This window comes from Aythya ferina (genome assembly GCF_964211825.1).
Source record: "Aythya ferina genome assembly, chromosome: 5".
Lineage (NCBI taxonomy): Eukaryota > Metazoa > Chordata > Aves > Anseriformes > Anatidae > Aythya > Aythya ferina.
The window spans coordinates 26836202-26857756 of NC_140301.1; the positions used below are offsets into that span (position 1 = coordinate 26836202).

Here is a 21555-nt window from a genome sequence, read left to right on the forward strand (position 1 = left end):
CACTGCCTATGGGGATGTCCCTCTCTTCTAGCAGTGCTTTGTCATCTCTCTTACTTTTTTTATTGCATGTGGCAGGGTGGAACCCTCATATTCCTGTTGCCTATTTTTTCCTTCTTATGGATAGGGTTTGTGGGAAAGATGACAGAGATATTTTTTTTTATTATTATTATAGGACATGTTGACAGCTTCTTTCCCAGTCTAACAATAAATCACCCTATTCTCTGGTGTCTCTTGGAGAGGCATCTGCTCAGTGTAATTCTGTATTTCAAGCCAGGAGGATGATATGGTTCCTTCACCATTTAGTGATACCTGGTAAATGCTCACTAGAGAGAGTTTCTTCTCCTTTTTGCAGTACTTTATGCCTTAGATATGATTTAATGGTGACCTCTTTCAGGTCAAAAGTGATCTTGAATATGTTGACCAAGAAGGATTGCTGAAGAAAACTTTGAAGAAACTTACGGTCTCCAAAAAGCTTCATTTTGATGAAACAGGATGTTTTGATGAAATTTTAGTTCACTGACAACACTTTGAAATGCTTAAATAAAAAAACAAGTCTCTGGTCTCAGAAAGCATTTGAGGGAGCAACCAGACAGTTTTGGTCACTGTCACCTGAGATATTTTAATGAAATTAGCTAGGATATTAGCTGATATGCTTAGATCTGGAATAATTCCAAATACTTTCTGATAAGAAAGCCTCGAGTTTTTGGGACATTTTGTAGTTCAAAAGTGATCACTGGATGTTCTTCTGGGTTTCATTTAATCCCTGGATGGACTTATTCCCCTCCATTTAATAGGAATACATACAGATCAAAATAAGGAAGGCATGTATTATGATTACCATATTAATCCAAGGGTTTTATTTTTATCCTGTTTTTGCTCTCTTTTTCTTAGATATACGCATTGCCTCAGCTTAGACAAGTAAGCATTTCAGTGAGAGAGCCTTTCTTTTATTAATATATGGTATATGTTCTGTGTACCATTCGTGATAGATATTACCATGCTATACACACATATTCCCTGTTCAAAGAGAATAAAATGTAACAAAAGAAAGCATTATGTCATTTGCCCTCTTTTCTCTATTTAGTTAAAATATTAATTGTTTGTACTGCTGGAATTCCTAGGGACTCCTGATCCTAGCCTCTGGGTCAGTTGTGTTATGCACTAAACAAACATAATGTAAGAAGACAATCTCTGCTTCAGAATTTAGGGCTGGGGGCAAGTGCAGGGAAAGCCAGTTTAAATGGGGATTTACTGAACAATAAGAACAATACGACAAATTAATCAGTTCTTATACCATTGTGTATTTTAGCTGTTTCACATTTGCAATTTAAATTCAGTTGCTAAATACTTCATGCTATTACAAAAAGCTTGATGCTACAAAGCCAAATTTATTCAAAGGTATTTGAGTTATTTTTGGCCACTTTCACTGTGAAACTTGCATCTAATTCTCATAGCATTTTAAAAATATACCTTATCACTAAGTTCCTCATCAAAACAAATAATCTCTCTTTATTAGCCATGCATAGAAATCACAGTGAAGAATATCCATCATATAGATGATACATTTTCCAGGTAATTTACCAAAGTCTTAGATGCTGTATAAACCCCTGTTTCTCCTTTAGCTTACACGTAAACAAGGTTGGATGCTTCTGCATGTATGCAATTATTCAGGGTAAATAATGCCCAGAACATGTCTTTGAGAGAAATTAGTATTGGTAGCATCTCTTCCAATCTGAGCAGCCTTGGTCCATTCTGGAACACTTTATTTTTACTATCTGACATTTTGACTTCAACATTTCTAGTACCCCTTGAAAATGCTCAATACTTAGGGTCCTTTATACAGATGTTGCCTGTTCCACGTAATGCAACATAATTCAGGGTGTTGTGATCTCCTGATAGGCTAGAAATGGTGAGGCAATTTGAAGATTTATTTATATAGTCTGGATGGAATGTAAATACTATCTGTTACTGAAGACAGTTTTAAGAAACAGTTAAATCCCTGGAAGTGTACAGAGGAAATGGCAGTGACCTCCAACACAAACACCGGCAATACAGGGTAGGAAAAGAACATAAATAGCAAGATAATTGTAATTCACAAACAAAATAACACTAGAAATGTGGCTCTGAGATGGCAAAGGGTGGTTGAAGGGACTTTTGTTATTTGATTCCCTCTATCTGGGTTAACATGACTGCACTTTCTTTCATAGTAGCCAGAACAGCTGAGAAGGAATGAAAGAATTGGTTAGCCATTCTTGCTGAAGAAAGAGGTGACAACACATTTATAACTGACTGACAAATATGCTGTGTTGATAAAGAGCTTTTCACACACATTTGATATTTCTGCCTCCTGAAAAACATTTACCAATGACGCTTTGAATGGAAATGTTCTGTTTTCTAAGCTGAATGCAGTCATAAATAAATCTTCATGACTGTTCAGAAATTTAGTGGAAGTAGTACATTTCCACAGAGATTTAGAGATGGTGGTATAAAACCAGGGATTATTTTATTTTTCTGATTCTATTTGTTATGTGAGATTTGTGAAGATATAATACTGGGTAAAGGATTCAGGTTTCTAAATAAAATTAATTTTAATTTTAGTCACAGAGGATTTTGTTTGCTGAGAAAGATAAAGTGTATTGTGGATCTAAAATATTTCTGAGGAAAGCTTAGAAAAATAATAAAATGCTGGAATGGGAAGGAAATAAACCATCCACTTTGTCTCGGTGATGCAGCTACCGAATTTAGCCTCTGGATGCATGCAATTACATCACTGGGAATCCATAATGTGAGACCTCAGTGCGTTCCAGGGGCAGAAGAGCACTGGGTTCATATTCGGGTGTTGTCCGTATATGGCTGGAAAGCCCAGACGGCGTCTGCACGGGTGTAGCTCGGTCGTCAGCACATAACTGGGACAGGACAGAGCCACGACAGCTTGCTCCGCCAGCAGCCTTCCTCCGGGAATGTCAGGAATGCCCTCAGCGTTTATTCAGCAGGAAGCTATTGGTTAAAGGCACACAGCGGCAATTGGATGTGTTTCTTTAATTAAGAAACTTGGGTTGCTTTGAAACAGAAAGATACATTTCTTACTTATGTGGGTAGATGATCATGTGTTTTCAGTGATATTAAATCATCTAAAAAAGAGATCTGCTTTTGAATATTTTTATTGCTTACTACTTATATACAAAATAATGTTGTCGTTGTCATCCCACTGCAGTGCATATATATTTCTGAAATAATTTTAATATATTTGAATCTAGCAATAGTCATGATGAATAATTATTTCTGAGAGTCATTGTGGGGAATGTCAAATCAGAATGATAAGAAATGACTAGTTTAAGGACCAATTTTTTTTTACAGGCTTGCCATTAAAAATCAAGAGAATAAACAACATATTATGTGCAGAACACTGTACAGTTAAAAGTAAGGAAGAATTACAGATTTGCTTTTGAGAACAATTCAGGATGCATTCAGAATGTGAATATGATTTGACAGATAGTGAAAAAAAAAAGGAAAAGAAAAAAAAAACTTTGTTTGGCTTAAAGAAATGTTTATATTTGTGAATAGATAGGTTACATCATAAGAGATGTAACACTTCAAGGCTGTCTGTAAACTGACTGTCCAGCATTAGGAAGGTGCTCAAAGAAATGCAAATAAATTGTGAGTGTCTTATAAAAACATGTTCCTCTGGGCTCGCTCAGGGCTTGTTACTGTAAATGCTGAGTGCTTTAGTGTAAAGGAAAAGGGCACTAGTTCTGCTAATTTCAATGGTACTAATTATGTGTGTAAAATTATACTAGTGCCAAAATGCTCTGAAGAGTTGCTACCTTGCAAGTTCAAGCATTTGCAGCAGCTTTGATAAAAATTGTAGTGTATATGTACAGTCAGGACTCAGTGAGAAATGGATAAAGTCCTGGCCAAAACTATGTTTTCTGATGGGTTTAGTCCTTTCTGAATTGGCATTATCCGCAGAGAGATTTTATGAATTAAGAACATATTCAGTTTGTGGATAGTAAGACTTATATATAGTACCTCTTCCTCATCTCATTATTTGGCATGTACATCTTGCATATCACTTCTTGTCATGATTGGAGGCTTATATTCAATCTGTATGGTTTCTGCTGTCTCATAAATTGTCTTCTAAGATTCCAACGATTCCAAAAGACAAGAATCTGCATTAAAAACATAGCACTACACCATCATCTCTGCATGCATGCATCTTTAATTATGCATTTAGCAACTGGAATACTTGTATAGGACAGCAGAGCAGAGCTGTGTTCCCTGAAGTGGGTACCTACTGCAATATCCTGTTGTAGATGATGATGTTTCTGCTTTACTCTGCAACTCTGTGTTTTATATCACAGTATGGGGTACTGCAATAAATGGTCCACAAATGTCTTGTGAAGACTCATGTATAGTAACTCTTGCTTGTAAACCAGTATGACTTAAATAGAATGGTTTGCTTGGAATAGCTGTTTTCTGAGAAAGGTATTAGCTAGTGAAGAAACTGGCAGTACAACTGCTCTGACAGAAATTCCATACACCTTTCCATAAGTTTACTTCATACATAATATGCATCTATGCAAGCACATTTCTATGTGTGCACATTTCTGTGTATGCAGAGTATAGCTGAAAGGAGATAGATCACATTTTAGAGGTTTTTACTTTACCACGGAAGCAGTATGTAGTATTCTTTGTTTATACAAATTGTAACCTGAGATCTGACCTATGATTAAAACTTCAATGCATATCCAGATACCTAAATAACAGCTTTATTTTAATTAGTCTGGTACACTGCCAATTCCTCATAATTTGACTGAAAGTCGGATATTTTATAGATTAGCCAAAAGGTGTATATGTGCCCAAATATAAATAAAAAGTCTGTTTGGGGAACCATATTTGGAAATGGCTTTTGGTTGGTAGCAGCACATTACAATACAATATACAAAACCAGATACAATTCATATGTATTGACTATAAAGATTATTTTGCTTTTGCAGAAGATATCTGTTTTAGCACCTTGTTCCAATTTCTGTATGACCAGTGGTTTGAAGAAACTGCTTCTTACCCCTGGTATGAAAGTATGTATTGCACATCCCACCTTTTCCAGAATTCTCTTACCAAAAACTTCTAGTTACATGAGGCTTCCTCTGAGACAGTAGGACAGCAGGCCATGAATGACTGAAGTCTCACTAACTGAAGCACTGAAATAATCAAATGATCCTTTATTTTAATTTAATTTGACAGATCATCAAGATGGACTAGGGAACTGGTATTTCTATTTATTTAATTAAGAGAATAGAAGCCAGGATACATCATCTTTGCCCTCTCTCTTTTCATTGGTAGAGACTCATGTAGTTCATAATTTGTTAATGGAATGGTGAAGAGTTAACATACCATCCTTTCACAGTGGAATAGTCTCACGTGTTTTTCATTTTCTGGTTTGGAAACTCACAGAAAGATTACTACTGGCATGTTATTAAAAAGACTGATATGTCTTTGAAGTGGAGTGCAGCCTCTCTCATCATCTTTTACCAACTAACAGCACAAATCCTGATTAGACACTTGTCATGACTTTCCTCCCGCCCCCCCCCTCCCCCCTTTTTTTTTTTCTTTAATGTGCTTCACTATTTGTGTAGGAAAATGGAATTTAAGGTAATGATTTGAGAAGATAAAATATCAAACGTTATTTTGCAGGAACTGTATGGTAACTCTAATGAAACATGTTAAGTCTACAGAAAACAAAAGTAATTTAGCAATAAATTATGTCATCACTACCTCTGTTCTCTCTTGATAAATATTTGAAGGATATTGCAAAGTTCAATACATATTCTTATTGAATAAAGTGAAACAGGCACAAGAATTGCTGCTTCATTTTGTATTTTCTTGTGATAGCAAGTTATGAGGTAATATACTGTTGTTGCAAATCTAACCATCTGCTTACACTTTGGAAACAGAAAGAGAGGTCTATTTCTTTTTTGTGTGCCCATCTGCACTGACATGAATGCATATCAAGTAACTGTATATTCTTTTTTTCAATCTGCTGCTCCTGGCTACTGATCAATGCAAGATATTGGTTATGTATATTGGTAGGAAGTGTAATCTGGTTTGTTATAAACACAGATATTGATAAATAAATGAAAATGCAGAACACTGTTGCATCCACCCATGTGCTAACTGTGTGATTGCACAAGAGCCCAGGGTTTCTGTTGGGCTGCTTTGGCTACAAGCCCCTCCAACTTGCACCCTCCCAACATGCTGGACCAGGTGTATTGACAATACAGCAAAGAGCCCAGCAGCTCCAGAGGTGCAGCTTTGGGATTGTTTAATATTCTTATAATTGACACAGGAAACAATCATCAGTACGGGATCAATAACGATGGAAATTGTTCAATCTTTGGAAGTAGCTCCAAAGCACAGGTTACTAAAATGTAGGGAAACACATACCCTACATACTCAGGCATGTAACCATAAGACAAACATAAACACAGAACTATGGAGGTTGCAAGAGATCTCTGGAAGTCATCTAATCCATATTACTGCTCAAAGCAGACCCATTGCGCAGTCCTTTTTGACAGCAAAATATCCTTTAAACTAGACTGAAAGACCACTTCCACATCAGACCTATTCTGCAAAGAGCATGAAAAGGTAAATTCTCTTCACCATAATCAAAGGATCCAGGGAACAGAAGAACACTACTGAAGTGTTATAATATTAATTACAAGTATGACAACTGAGAAATTACTTTTGAACTATGATATAACAAGTAGGTAAAAATACTTAGCTTATGTCTGGGATCAGTACCCAAACCGACAGTAAAAATGTAGAAGCTAGGACTAGTTGTTAAAAGACAAAACAGCAGACAAACAATATAACACCTGACTCCCTGTGTACCAGATGAAGCACAAGTTGTGACAACTTTATTAAAACAAGGGTTACCTCAGATACATAAAAATAGCTGTCCATTCTACAATAGGGATTGTTTTTATATCAGCTGACAGAAATAAAATAATAATTTGAGTAAGACAGTAACCTTTTTCATTGTTTAGGAATGTTTGGGATACACTCGTAATGGGAGAACTCCAGATGATCTTAGACAGTGGCAAGGAATAGTAGTTTGTTATAGGCCTTTTATAGATTTGGCTGCTTTTTTTCATGTAGTAAAAGACAAAAGAAAAAAAAAAAAAAAGAGGTCTGGAGCACAGATTTGTAAAATGGCTACTGCCTTGAACTGTTGCTTAGGTACAACGCTATAAGGATATAATAACGACAACAAAAAAAAAAAACAACACTGAAACGTTACTCCAGAAATTTTCAGATTCAGTTGCCTGGAGTTGAAATTTAGCCAATTTCCTTGTACCTGCTCAAAAGCTGCAAAATATGAATAGGATTGCAAGGACAAAAGGAAGCCAAGAAAGTTTTGTCTTGAATTTTCCATACATTTGTCCTTTATTTCTTGGAAATGCAGGTGATCTCACTGTAAATGTATGGTAAACAGAATCTAATAAAAACATCTACATACCTCCATCTGGTTTCAATATTAAAATGGCATTTATACAACATCCACTGACTTCTTTACTTAACGGAGTATAGTTATTATATTGAAGTAAAGAACATCAAAATGCAATTTCAGAGGATTAATAAATAGATAAATATATTTTTTTAATTGGGTCAAGTATTCTGAGTAAGTCTGGAATAGCTGCTGATCCCATTCATTTCTATTATTTGTTTCATGCTAAAGGCCTGAAATACATGCAGTACTCCTTTGTATAGCTGAGCTCAGAAGCAAAATTTGACATTATATAGATATTCAAAAAAGCTGGAGGCTGCTTTAGTTTAGTTTGTCTTATTTTTCTTAATTTTGTTTTATGAAGAAGTATGCCCAGCAAAAATAGATCTGCTGTTCTTAGTGACTGTACTGCTTAAGGCTACAGGAAGGTGACGTTCTCTGCCTCCAATTTACCACTCTTTCTGCTCATAATTTTCATCAGGGAATGATATGATGTTTTAGTGGTGCCTATTTAATATATTTTTGCAGTACCTTTATCCTACTTGAAGGTTAAATATGGAGTGGGAAATACTTGCTCTCACAAAGCTGAAATTCAGCTCTTCCAAAAGTTTGTAATATAAGAAAAAAAAATCTCCCTTTTGCTGTGGTTTGTTGAAGCTTGTGTTCTTTCGTGTTTTATAATAAGACATGGCATTTAAAGATGCCTTCAATAAACATCACTAAAATTTTTTTCCTCTTTAGATGCCAATGATTAATGTTTTCTATGTTTTTAAAGAATTTTGTTTTATGCCACAACCACAACACAGCTTCCCACAAAAACAATTTCTAGCTAAACCCTCCATTTACTCCAGCATTTATTCAATCATCAGAAGTCATCTATTGTCTTGCAAGCAACATAGCAAGCAAGTTCATCAATTAATGGATATATTTAGATACCTTTCTTAAAATCTTCAACCCCTTTCTTTGGCTAGTAAGGAGAAAAGTGACTTTTAAACACGTTCCAGCAATAGAAGCTGAAAACGGTTTCTTCAGATGACATGCTGCTCTTTTTTAAAAATAGATTGGTAGCATGGGCCAGACATGGCCGGGGGTGCAGTTAGGTCACAGTCAAGGCCACACTGTGCTCTTTTTTTTTTTTCCCTCTTAGAGGCCGGCGATCTTCAGGGTTCATTAAGGCAGGAATAACTCATGGATGTTTCCAGGTCAAATGTATCAGCTGTTTGTGGGTGAAGACCTAGGCATAAGTGACAAGATATTGCCAGTTGCACACATCCGATGTTCAAACATGGTGTCATTTATCACTCTTAACAGGTGGTATGTTTTAGAAAAACAGAACATCATACTTATTCAATGCATCCCTGACCTTTTCAGCCAGCCTTTCTATGGAAGCCATGACAGAGACTAAAGATGACTTCCCCACCTGACAACACCACTTCAGTGCCTCTTTCAGAAAGAATTTTTTCACAGTAAACGTGTTCGTGTTTGTTCCAGTAAATCTGGTAATGACAGAAATGAATCTTTTCCATTCTATTTTCCTAGATGCATGAGTGTGGAGAGAGGAATTTAAACACAAACCAGAGCCATTGACTATTCATCAGGGAAACATTTCATATACACAGTGAGGATTCCTTTACCAAGCTTGTACTTGAATTGTATATCCAATTTATGTTGTGCAGAGCTCACTTCCCAAATACTGTACAGCCCAATGTCCTTTCCCTGACCTTATTTTTCCTTTGGGATATAGCTAAAGAGTAAAAGCTTCTCATCTCCCATATTAGCTAACTGTTTCCTTTATGGTGGGGCTGAGAAACCCAAAGCTCATCAGATTTGACTTCATGCAAACTACCACATACATTTTTTGGATATTTAAATTAGATGCCATGAAGAAGTAGGAAAATGCACGGCCTGCTAACAGTGCTTGAAAGGTTTCTTTAGTCCTCAGGAAGAATAAGGTCTTCACACATGTTCTATGGCAAATCATGAAAAGAATGTGAAAACAAGTAAAGACAGGATGAGGCCCTGACATGCTGGGCACTAAGTCCTTAGCCTGACAAAACTTCCATTGGCTTTCATGTGCTGAAGAAGACACATACAGTGCCAATTTATAATCTTAGCTGCACCAATTCACACTCCTGAAATTTTCTTTCAGCTATTGCTAGAATTATTATTGATTTCAAGTAACAAGGATGCATATTTTAGGCATATGATTTCAAACTTTCAGCAACGGTACTTTAAAGTAATGAGATTTTGATTTAAAAAAAAAAAAAAAGTAGAGAGCGAGAGACTTAATAGATTTTCCATTTATTTTCATCAGGCTCAGTAGTAAGTAAACTCTCAGCTCTGTTCTCAAGCAGAGAGTGGCTCAGCTCACTGAAGTGATGGAAGGTGGAATCTGTTCATTTCCTTGCATACGTCCTTATGTCCAACAGTTTATTCTCTAAAAATATGACTGTGGAAAAAGATAGAGAACTTTCAATTGATTCAGGTCTCCATTGTAAATCAGGATTTTACTCAACCAGTATAAACGAAGTCTCTGCATTATGCAATCTCTTAAATCAGATTATAGCCGGAATTCTACATTTATGTTACCCTGAACAGTCACATATTACTTCAATCTTTTAATTCAACAGTGTTCAGATTTTGCCTTGCTTTGCAGGACTTTTTGGCTAAAACTGCAGCAAGGACTTTGTTGAGTACCCAGAGAGGAGGGGGCAAAAGGATTTAACATTGAAATGCAAATTATTACAACTGAAGGGATGTTCTCCAGCTAGCTTCATTTAGTTTCTGTGATTTATATCCAAACACAAAAATGAGTAGCTGAAAATAATATGTTACAACAAAACCCAGTAACTTTGTCTCTCTCATATTCTCAGTCTTTGTTGTTTTGCTTGGAGACTGGGTACATGGAATTTTATCTATAAATCTAGCTCTTGGAAATAAACTTGCTGAAATCACAATCAGAGTCAAATATTTATGCAATGACTTTTGTGAGAAGTTCAGTAAATATGTTGTCATCAGCTAGATTCTCAAGAAAACATCCCAGGTTCTTTTTTCTTTAACTTGGAAAAATATGATTCAGTAATGAACAAGAAAATTATGCTTGACAAAACAGCTACCTGAACAGGTCTGCACAGCAGCACCTTTACTGCACTGCCCAGTTTTAAGAACTTCCATGGTGTACTCGTATTCTTCTGACAAAACCACTGATACTTGGACACTTTTACAGACCTCCTCTGCCTTCCCTCCCCATAATGATCCTGTTTTCTCCATTTCCCCCTCTCTTCTCTCTATGTGTCCTTTAAGATAGATCATTTCCTGGTCTTTATCTTAATCACCATCTCCCAGCAGCAAAAATTCAGATCCTATATCCACATCCTTCTTTATTATCTTCTCACCTTGTTTGTACTCATGCTTTTCGCTCTAATCTCCCATTCTCTACCAGTTCTTACTTTTGTTCTCTTTACACCTATCCGATTCTCTCCTCATCCATTCTCTATGGAGAATGTATCCTTAGCTGCTTGCTCCATGACTAATTAAGTTTTAGTTAACAGGATTATCTTCATAGCCAGTTCTCTTTAGTTCCTGGCTGTCAGAGAGATGAGAACCATTTCTATATTTCTTTGTTTATGACATTACTTTTGCAGCTACCCTGTCTAGCTTAGATGTGCTTCTCCCTCATGTTCTCTTCCATACTTCAGACCTTGCTTGTTTAGGTACTTGTATATGGTGTCAACAGACATTGTCCTGATACTGGCTGATTGATCCCTTTCAGTTCCCCAGCAATCTCTCTTTCAAGAGCTCCTCTTCTCCCACTCCTTATCTTCTAAGGTGTTTGGGTTCTCATTTTCTAGTTCTATATACTGGATAGCATCTGACCAGTTGCTTCCAGGGAATATGGCAACATAGGTAAACATTTGCATAAATAAATAAACAGCATACACCATATTTCATTACAAAGAAATGATAAGCTGCCATTTAAGTTCTTTTCAAATGCCTTGAATTTGCCTGTAAGCCAGATATAATTTAAAAGGTTATACTCCAGACACAATCACCTTACCTTGCTTCACATATTCAACGAACCATATGCAGTTTGAAAAGCCCTGGAACCATATGTAGTTTGAAAAGCCCTGTGTCCATTTTCTACATTATCTTTAGGTCTTTAATGACAAAGGTCCTTTAGGTTTCCAATCCCTTTGCCCTCAACCTCTGACGAGAAAGGCCCCAAGAGCCAGCCATACCTCTGCTCCCACAGTAGGAGAATCACACTTGGGATTTGGAAATCCCTTTTTTGTACAGCAGAGGGGTATTATAGAGCAACAGCATTGCCAATACAGAGAGCACACAAGAAACACTCATTAAGAAACTATGTATTGAGTGTTTTACAGAGAAATGTAACTTTGGCCCATGCTGAAATCCTCCTAGTTTTGTGGGTTATCTGAATACCAAGACAAGCAACAATTGCTTTTGTATCATTTCCAAATGCAGAGTGAAACAGAAAGGGAAAAAAGTTGGCTAGTTGGCAAGTCTTACATTCGCATTGCAAGGTTTGGCTTCAAGGTAAGTGAAAACCCCTGCTCACGTTCAGCTGCTGACAATAAATAAATAAATAAATAAATAAATAAAAAGGCAAACAAGATCTCAGACTTTATAAGGAATGACAGAGGTATAAATGTGGAAATATATACATCTTTATTGTCAAACAGCTTCCCCTTAAATACTGTGATTAATTCTGCATATTTCATCTCAAAAACAATATGACAAGGTTACAGTGAGTCAAATAAAGGCACCAAGAGTAGATAAACTGATCTCTAAAGTTTATAGATTGCACAGACTCAGAGTGTTTGTTGTCTGTACAGGGGGACAGAAGCTGGTATCTTGGCCAGAACTTCTCTTAAACTCAGTTTGGACAGTAAAGTGTCTACACAGGCTATTAGTTTGGTGAAGTCAAAAGAGGCTTTATATACTCTTCAAGAAAAAAGGTGCTCCGTGAATGTAGATTAATAAACATTGCCTACTGATAATAATTATCTGAATTATATCATTGCTTAGATTTCCAGAAATTGAATGACTACTGGCTTAGTGTCTAACTCTGCATACTTACATACAACTTTTCGATGTATTCCTACAAAATAAAGCATGCCTGTTCAGAAAAATGCTGAGGCACATTCCTTCTTTAATTTTCATCTTTAACCTCTTCCTTGTTTTCAATTTAGATTACACAAATACCAAATTCAGTAAATCTGTATAACTGAGGTGTAGGCAACTGAATCATATTCATTCTTTTTGTTCCCATCGACTGTTTCAGAAACTCACTCTTTTGAGAGTCAGAAACTTTTTATCTCCAGTCTAAATTCATGCTTCATATTGTATGTCTCTTTGTTCCTCACTGATGCTTATTCTGGCTATACTTCAAGAAAACAATTTTACATCTTTATATTTGCTTCACTAGATTCGGTAAAGCATTTATTCCAGACCCCTTATTTTCCTTAAAGAAGGGGGATGAGAACTGTACACATTTTTCATTTTGGATTAGGTCTCCTAGAGCTGTGTACAAAAGCATTAATACATTCTATTGAAAATGCCTCTTCTGGTACATTCTAAGATTACCTAGACACTGGACTTTTTTCCTGGAGATTTAGTCATCCTGTGATTAATTAATGCGACTTTTTTTTTTTTTTTTCATCTTCTTTTATTTCCTTGAACTTTATTCCAGACCACTTGATCAGACATTTCAATGCAGGCGTCAGTTGTTCATCTCACATTTATTTATTTTTAACTAGTAGACCTTGTATGGGAAAGTTGAGGGCTGGTTACTTTCTGTTAGTCATGAGCCCCCTGTGGATTTTAGTAAGAAATTGTTTGTTGTTGCCATAAAAAACAAAATCACTGACAATATTAAATCACTAATGCCTCTCATCACTTCTTGTCTATCAGCGGCTGAACTACTAGTTCTGCCTGTTAGCAGTTGAACAGTTGTTTTGTAGCTTCAGCTGTATTTTACTGATAGCAAAATAACTAATAGTTCTGCTAATCATACAGGTTTCCATCAACAGTCCCTATGAACTTAGCCTAGTCAGAGCATGGTAAAACATCTTCAGTTTTTTCTCTAACAACATTTGTAAGAACCCATGTGCCAATGAGGTGTGGGATTTTATGGCTTTTTAACATGTAAAAGAAACCAATTGAACATTCTTGAAAGAGTGTAAAGGAATCTCTTAAGATTTTATTCATTTGGAATATAAAGATAATGGTCTTATTTGGCCTATGTTAGTTTCCATAAAGAACGAAAAATCTTCACAGAACTCTCCAGTCTGCAGAGATTTAGAGTGCCATTTCATTCAATGTCTTTGTAGACATAAATGATATAATAAAAAAATAAATAAATCAGATGAATCCTAGTACTAGCATCAGATGAATCTGTTGCACTTTGGACTTCAAGTCAGAACAACAAAGACATCAGCACAGCTAAATGTCACTTAACTAGTAGGCCAACAGATTCCATTCTAGCTGAGTCAATAAATAGGTAATGTTTGCATGTTTAATCACAAGTTGAGAAGTTGTGTATGACAAACAAAACCATAAGAAAAGAAAAATTCTACATTACAGGAGTTGGCATAAAAGTAGATTCAGTGTTTTCTTATTCCCCAGTGAAAGGGTAACTAGCTTTCTAATGGGGAAGGTTGAGTCACCCTGTTCTAAGTGAACTAAACTTTGTTTTGGAGAAATCTGTCTCATAACTGTTTGTCTTTTCATTTTTTCATATCATGGATTTTCCATTTGGAGGCACTAGAGCTGGCAGTTAGGAGATAGAGAATAAACTTATAGCACTTGTAAATTGAGCAAAGGAAATAAAATGAACAACTTCATGCCACATTTCTATCTTACTACTACACCAAGCTCAAAAGCTGATCAAATCATGCATGCATGCAGAGTATTATTGGAAAGTACTACATTTGAAGTTCATGTCTAAAAATAATTAAAAAATATTAAATATTAAATTTATGTTTTAAGAATTTATCAGATTTAGAAGTGCATTCTATAGTTTATGAAATTAAAATTACTGTATGCAGGATAGAAAGGTACAAAGATCAAACAAAAGAAGTACCACGATAACTGAGAAAAAGGTCTAATATAACTGTAATCTGTTAACAGTAGCATGAGCCTGAACTTTGGTTTCCAGCTTCATAGGTTCATATAATTTCCAGTAATTGCCATTTAAAAATTTACCTAATCAAAGCAACTTGCAGAGTAACTAATATTTTCTAAGACATGCCTAAGAATAACTGCTTCAATCAATATTGATAAAAACATCCTTACAGTCGGGTAAATTGTAATTGTGTTTGATGTTTCCAAATGAGCAGCCTACACATTAAAACAACAACAACAACAACAAACAAACAAACAAACAAAAAACACTTGCAAACGCACACACACACACAAAACCAACCAACCAAACAAAAAAACACTTTTAGAAGAAAGCAACAATTGCAAAATACTGGCTTATTTCTTGAGAGGCCCGATTATTTTCCCAAGTCTTAGTACTTTTTTTCCTCTACTTGCCCACAGCAATATTAATGAAAAAACTGCCATCACCACTTCTTTAGTTAGGTTCAAACCAAGAACTGAGAAGGAACACTGTTGAAAAAGTGGCTAAAATATGATACTAGAATTGCTTGTGTTTTGAATGTTTGGAATTCCCAACTAGAATTTTTAAAATACCAAAAAAAAGCTCTCTTCCTGAAAAAAAATAATAATAATAATAATTTGAGTTTGGCCTTAAAAAAAAAAAAAAAAAAAAAAAAAAACAATTTTCTGGTCCAAAAAACATAACAAAGATGAAACCCATGCTGGAGAAATACACAGCTGAAATAAGGTGCCAGTGGGCAGAGACTGATTCCCTCCCAGCAAATAGTTTTATTTGGGACTTAAGCATACCCTCCTTTAGAAAGCACATTGAGGCACTTTGCTCAGTTGAGGCCAGACATGTTCCCTCAAACCAACACTGGTAGGAGGCACGTTTTCATTGCTATTGCCATATACTTTTCCTGCTATATGCAAAAAGGATTTCTGATTTTTTGAGGGGGCATGTTTCACCAGCACCACATTCAGTTTAAACCAAAATCATGATTTTAAATTGGAAGATTAGCTTGTCTTGAATTAAAAAATGCAGAACCTGATGTATATTTTTAATATACTATGTTGAAAAGTCTCTAAGCATTTTTGTAATGTTTAATTGCCACTATTTCTAAAGTCCTTTTTTCCTTTGTGGAGGGAGAATTTCTAGTACTTTGGTTCAAAATGCTTTGAGGATGATAAAAATTATAAATAATAGTTGTGTGAAACACTCAAGACCTCTGAGGTCTAACATAGCTTTTTCAGAGATAATTTCCTATCTGCTTTTTTTTTTTTTTTTTTTAATGATTTACTATAAACTGCATCAAACTCTTATCAAACTCTTTCTGGCATTCACACATGATATAACAGAAATGCACACCTTCCTGCCTTTCACTGCCTGTAATCAAATACTTGAGGACCAGGCATGAAAAATGACCAGTGTGAAATTCAGCGCGTAAGGAAAAGGAAAGAAACCTCTTCCAAGTAGGTTTTTAACCTTTTATTTCTTTACTTGGCTGATCTTTAAAGCAAGCACTTCAAAAATTTAGAAAGTATAACTCCATGAGCAAAGAGCAAGCATACACCAAATAGAATGTAGTGAATCTTATCACCAGCTCCATTTTTTAAGCTTATCCTGCCCACCAGCCTGTATGTGGAACATAAGGCATCGAGGTAATTTCCACAGTAGGCTTTGAGAGTAAATCCAGTGACATCAAAGATACAACACATTTTATAATTGAAATAAACAAATTCATTCTAAGGCAAAAAGATATGTAGCGTTTGTGCAAATGTCATAGTATCAGCCATTGTTTCAGGATAGTGTTTGGGGGGTCCAAGCAATGCTTTGGCAAAGCCCTTGCACAGAGGGCTGGCTGCCAAGAGCAGCTGTGCAGTGACAAGTCTGGAATGTCCTCTGAGTAAGGCTGGCTGCAAAGCTCTGAGGACTGTGAGAGTGGGAGGGACTTGAATAGCTTGAGAAATATGAAAGCCTCATTCAGTGATTAAAAAAAAAATCATTAAAACTTAGTCATGCACCAAGGAAATATGAAAATAGCTTTGTAACAATGTTGCTGTTTATTCACCCTAGAAAAACAAATTTTGTGTATGTTCAGTACACTTACGCTAAGGTTCTGTTTTTCCAAAGGGCAGCTCTGCGAGTCTATGTTTCAAACAGCATGTCAAAGTCCAGTAGGTTAAGGATTCTGATCTTTCCATAACAAACTCATTTCATATTCCTCCACATTACAACAAAGTATTCCAGCTTCCTCTCTGCAATGAGAGTTTTCCATATGTTTCAGAGTGCTGCTATGCTGCATGGACTCCAAATTCTGCTCTCCAGGCTCAATACAAGGAGGCACTGATTGATTAGTGAGGTTATTCACTCTAACAAGGGTATAAATCTACTTCTTGGGTATCTAAAAAAAACTTCTGTCCTTATGTTCTGGTTTGCTATTTTGAAATCTAGTAAAAGAGTATGCACTCCAGCCAAAAGTTTCCTTCAGAAGGAGAACTGAATCTATATTGCAAAAGCTTCTTGAAGAGGCACAGAATATATTTGCCTGGAGTCTTCCAACAACTCATATTTTTAATTGTGTCATACACATTTTATTTAAAATAGAAAAGAAACAACTGGGAGGTCCTGAACAGAAATTATTAACATTGACACGGAAGGAAACGATTCTGGGAACCAGAAGTTTCTGAATACCCCCAGCTGACCTGCAATGGAGTGGACAAAAGCTGTTGTTACAGCATATTGTGGTTTAGATACATACAGCAAATTAGTTACATATAATGAAATACATCCCCACTCAGCAAATGCTATGTAAAATACATATATATATCAGCATAACCATATGGCAGCTTTGTTGAATTATCAAGAAAATTCACTCACTTGATTTACCATATTCCCATAGTAGGTAATAATCTTACATGTCCTTTCACATGCAAAGATAAATGCATGATGGGGCTTTTGCTAGAGGCTTCACAGAAATACAGAGGTACTACACTAGGTAACAAAAATGCTGTTCATGAAACAGGAAAGACTCTAAGGTGTGGTACTCTTCAAACATACCAGATAAATTCAAGAACAAAAGCACTCATTTACAAACTGAAGTATTTAGTATTTAAAGCTTGTTCCTACAGGTGTCATTGACCTGTTCTACCATATTCAATTCTGGTAAATTAAATTGTAAGACTTTTCTCCTACGTTTGATAGAATGATTTTAAATAAAATTATTCTATAAAGTTATGCTCCTTTAGAGTGCTGAAAGACTTCATGTATCGTTTTAGAGCACTTGCAGTTGTACCAACTGAAGTGCCATCTCTTGGGGACAGCTTATTCATAACCAGCCCTGGTGCAGACGTCTCCATCACCACACAGTGACCACCAACCAAGGCTATCACTGCTGTATCTGTAGCATGTTTTATCTCAACTTCAGATTGACAGTAGCAAAAAAGGTATGAGATGGGGCTTCTTTCTTAGAACTGCAGTACTGTTTATTTGCAGATTGCTTCCTCTAACATATATTTGCACATATAAGCTTACAGAAGTGTAATGTTCATTATTTCATTGAAGAGAATCACAAAATTTCTTCTTGCCTCCCCTGCCTACGTTCAACATGCAGCTTAGAAAAAGATTAGTGGGGAATGTGTTTGTTAGAAGATTATTGTGAGCTTTGTATGTAATAACATAACCATCTGCAGGATAAAGAGTGTATAAAAGATGTAGCTTTGTTCAGTCCCATGGGAACAGCAGTTTGAGTATAAATTGACCTGAACATTGAGAAATATATCAATTAAATTATGCACTAGAAATTCATTTTACACTGCCCACTGAAGGGGATAAATGAAACTTTACCATGAAAATATATATTTTTAAAAAGTATTGGTGAAAATTAATTACCTTGTTGACAGGATATTTAGAACAAGTCACTTCTTATGAGAACAGAAGAGTCTCTTGTAAGAAGTTCAGCTACTGAACATGTCAAAAAAAAAAAAAAAAGCCTTCTCTCTATGTATTTTACACATGATCATTATCTTCTGAAGGTATTGGGAAATCAATGTGCATTACTTTACAACATAAGCACATCTTAAAACCTTAAATGAAAGAAAATCCCAAGTTATATCTAATGTCACCTAATATCTAATGTCTTCCCTGTTTGTTCTTTCTAGCATCTAGTTCAGCTTTGCAGTTCCAGAAGATCTGCACTTCTAACAGGTAAAGAAGAACACTATGTTCCAGCCATTGATCTACCAGAGTGCTGAACACAACCCCATCAGCATTTCCAGAATTTCAACACTGACATCTCCATGCAGGTGCTACACGTGGGAAGTATGTGGTCATAGTTTCAGCTTTGCAGAGAGAACTAATTGACTTTCACACAGGATCTTGATATTTCGAAATCTGGGTTTATTCCAGTTTGGAACAAAGGCCAAACATTTCATAATTGTCTGTGAAAGGCAATAAAGCTTCAGCGTGGGAGCAGGTCATCTCCTAGGCTTCCCCAGAGTCCTGTGAGCACTGAGATCTCCTGAGCCAGGCTAGGAGGGATCGCCCTGGAAGACTTTTCCTGACTGACCTGCTCCAAAGCAGCAGCACCCTTAACTGCTGGAGTCCCAGCTGCTGAGCAGCTCCCAGCCTGCTGGGCATCTAGAAGAACCAGAGGAAAATCCCAGTGTCGCAGCAAACATACCAATTTGTCCAAACTAGCAAATTCCTACCAGAAAATGTTTTATCAGAAATTTTCTAGTCTGTTCTGTTAGTAATTCAAGGCTGGCTTGTGTTTTACTGTAAAGAAGATTAATGTGTTGTCTAGCATGCTCCAGGGTAACAGTAATAGTGCTTGTCATTTGGGTATTAAAAAGGGGTGGTGGTGAGGGAGAATATTAGGAGATTGCCTGATATCTCTCCACCCCAACCTCAACGCATATAAAATACCAGGTGAAATTCCTCTTGCTTTAGATTCCCTTCCCATACCTCAACTGAAGGTTAAAACTGTTTATGACATCTTTCACACTGGCACAAGATTCTAACGAGAAGCAGCATCAGAAACTGTACCAGTCTATAGCAGGAGCAGTAATGAGAATGGCCTGGGACAGAGCAGACAGCCAGCAGCTGAAGTGTGGTATTGCTGAGTGGTTTCTGCAACACGGGACAGAAGTTCCTCTCTACTGATAGCAACAAATACTGTTTCAGCATGTCAAAAAAAAAAAAAAAAAAAAAAAAAGAATTAAAAACAACTTCTGTGAAACTGGTTCTCATATTTTTACAAACTTCTAATGTCACTTCATCTTAATTGATTTTTAAGGAGTGATGGTTATGAACACTCAAACGAGTGTTTTCTCCTCACAAAGTACAAAAGGCTAGATTTGGCCTTCAGCACCGTGCAGTTCCTTCCATGTTCCTTTTAACCTTTTGTTTTGTTGCTGCTGATACATTGTCAAGAGAGAACAATAGAGCATGGAGTGCACAGATCTATGGGATACATAGAAAATTCCTCACAGACTGCTTAATGGAATCCTTTGTATTTTTTTTTTTGTTTTGTTTTCTGTTAAAAAGTGAAAAATAGTAAGATGAAACTTTTAAAAATAGAAGATTAGATTTTCAATCAAATAAATGTGGCAGAGAAAGTGTCTGCTTCTCTTGAAATATTTTATCTTCTTCAGGAACACTGTTTTTATTTTTTATTTTTTGGGAGCCGTTCTGTTTGTTTGTGTTTTTGTTTGTTTGTTTTTCTCAATAGTCACATATTTTAATAATAATAATAATAATAAAAGCTTTTCTTTTTTTTTTTTTTGGGGTGTGTGTGTGTAGCCCTTATCCAAGCTAATACAAAGTGTTTGTAATATTTTGTAATATATAGATTATATAAGATGTATATTGGGAGCAAAACAGTCATTCACAACTCAGGGAGCATGAGAAGACACTACATCAAAGCCACAGTCTTTCTCAGTGCAGGATGGTGCAGGACCTGCTCTCCTGAACCACACACTGCACTGATTTGTTGTCTACCTTGGTTAGTTACAGAACCAGCCTTTGGTGAGGGTTATATAAATGGTCACCATGACTTCTCGGTGTGGGACATGGTCAGAAAGTTGCAAGACACGGGGATGGATTAACAAAAATAGTGTCCCATAGACTTGTAATTGCTTGATAGGAACTTGGCTGGCCATGATCAGGGCTCAGAGTTCCTCACACTTCTGCACATATCTGGCCTCGAGGACACACTTGTCTTTTTCTAAATGCAGCATTCAGGACAAACAACAACAGCACTCTACCTGAAAAAAAAAAAAAAAAAACAGGCTGAGGACAGAATGGCCAGAGCTGTTTGCCAGAGCAACATCAGAAGACAGCTAGAACAAACTGGGGCTTTCAAGGACTTACGTTTGATAGGACTGCACTACTGAAGCTTTACCCAAACCAAAGTTTTATTTGTTTAGACACTCAGGGCATAAGCAAACACTTATTACATGCATGAGAGGGATAATGAGAACATGGATAGCAATAATTTAGCTTCTCTTCTACATCATGTAGATGTAAAGCACTGCTGTCTCTGTGCAGGTGGAGGAGGTGACAATGGTGTGAGGTTGGGCATTGGTGGAGGGAAAGGAAATCCCACTCTCTGCAGTTCCCCCAGCCTGGAAGTTTTGCTGCAGTACAATGCCTACTGCTTGCTGCAGCTTTCATAGCCAGGCATTCTTTAGATTCATTATGAGATTCTATGTCCTTTATGTGTTCACCTTGCTGTTTTTCATTAACTTTTCCTGTCAGCTGCTTGAAGTGATCTGTAACCTCAAAAGTCACCACAGGACTAGAGGATGTCTCTAAGAAATGATCTTTACAGACAGAAACTCTACACTATAGAAGTTTACAGTTAAATCCCATTAAAACCACTGAAGAGGTTTTGTGAAATGCATTTTGTACCCCAGTAAAG

At 36.3% G+C, this 21555-nt stretch overlaps 1 long non-coding RNA gene across 1 annotated transcript in view; it reads right to left on the reverse strand.

Moving 5' to 3' along the window:
• Positions 1-20252: 20252 nt before the first annotated feature.
• LOC311437072 overlaps positions 20253-21555 on the reverse strand; it is a 174209-nt gene continuing 172906 nt past the window's right edge. Inside the window, exon 5 of the long non-coding RNA XR_014693280.1 lies at positions 20253-20899. This is a non-coding gene — a long non-coding RNA (uncharacterized lncRNA). The remainder of the gene's footprint in view (positions 20900-21555) is intronic.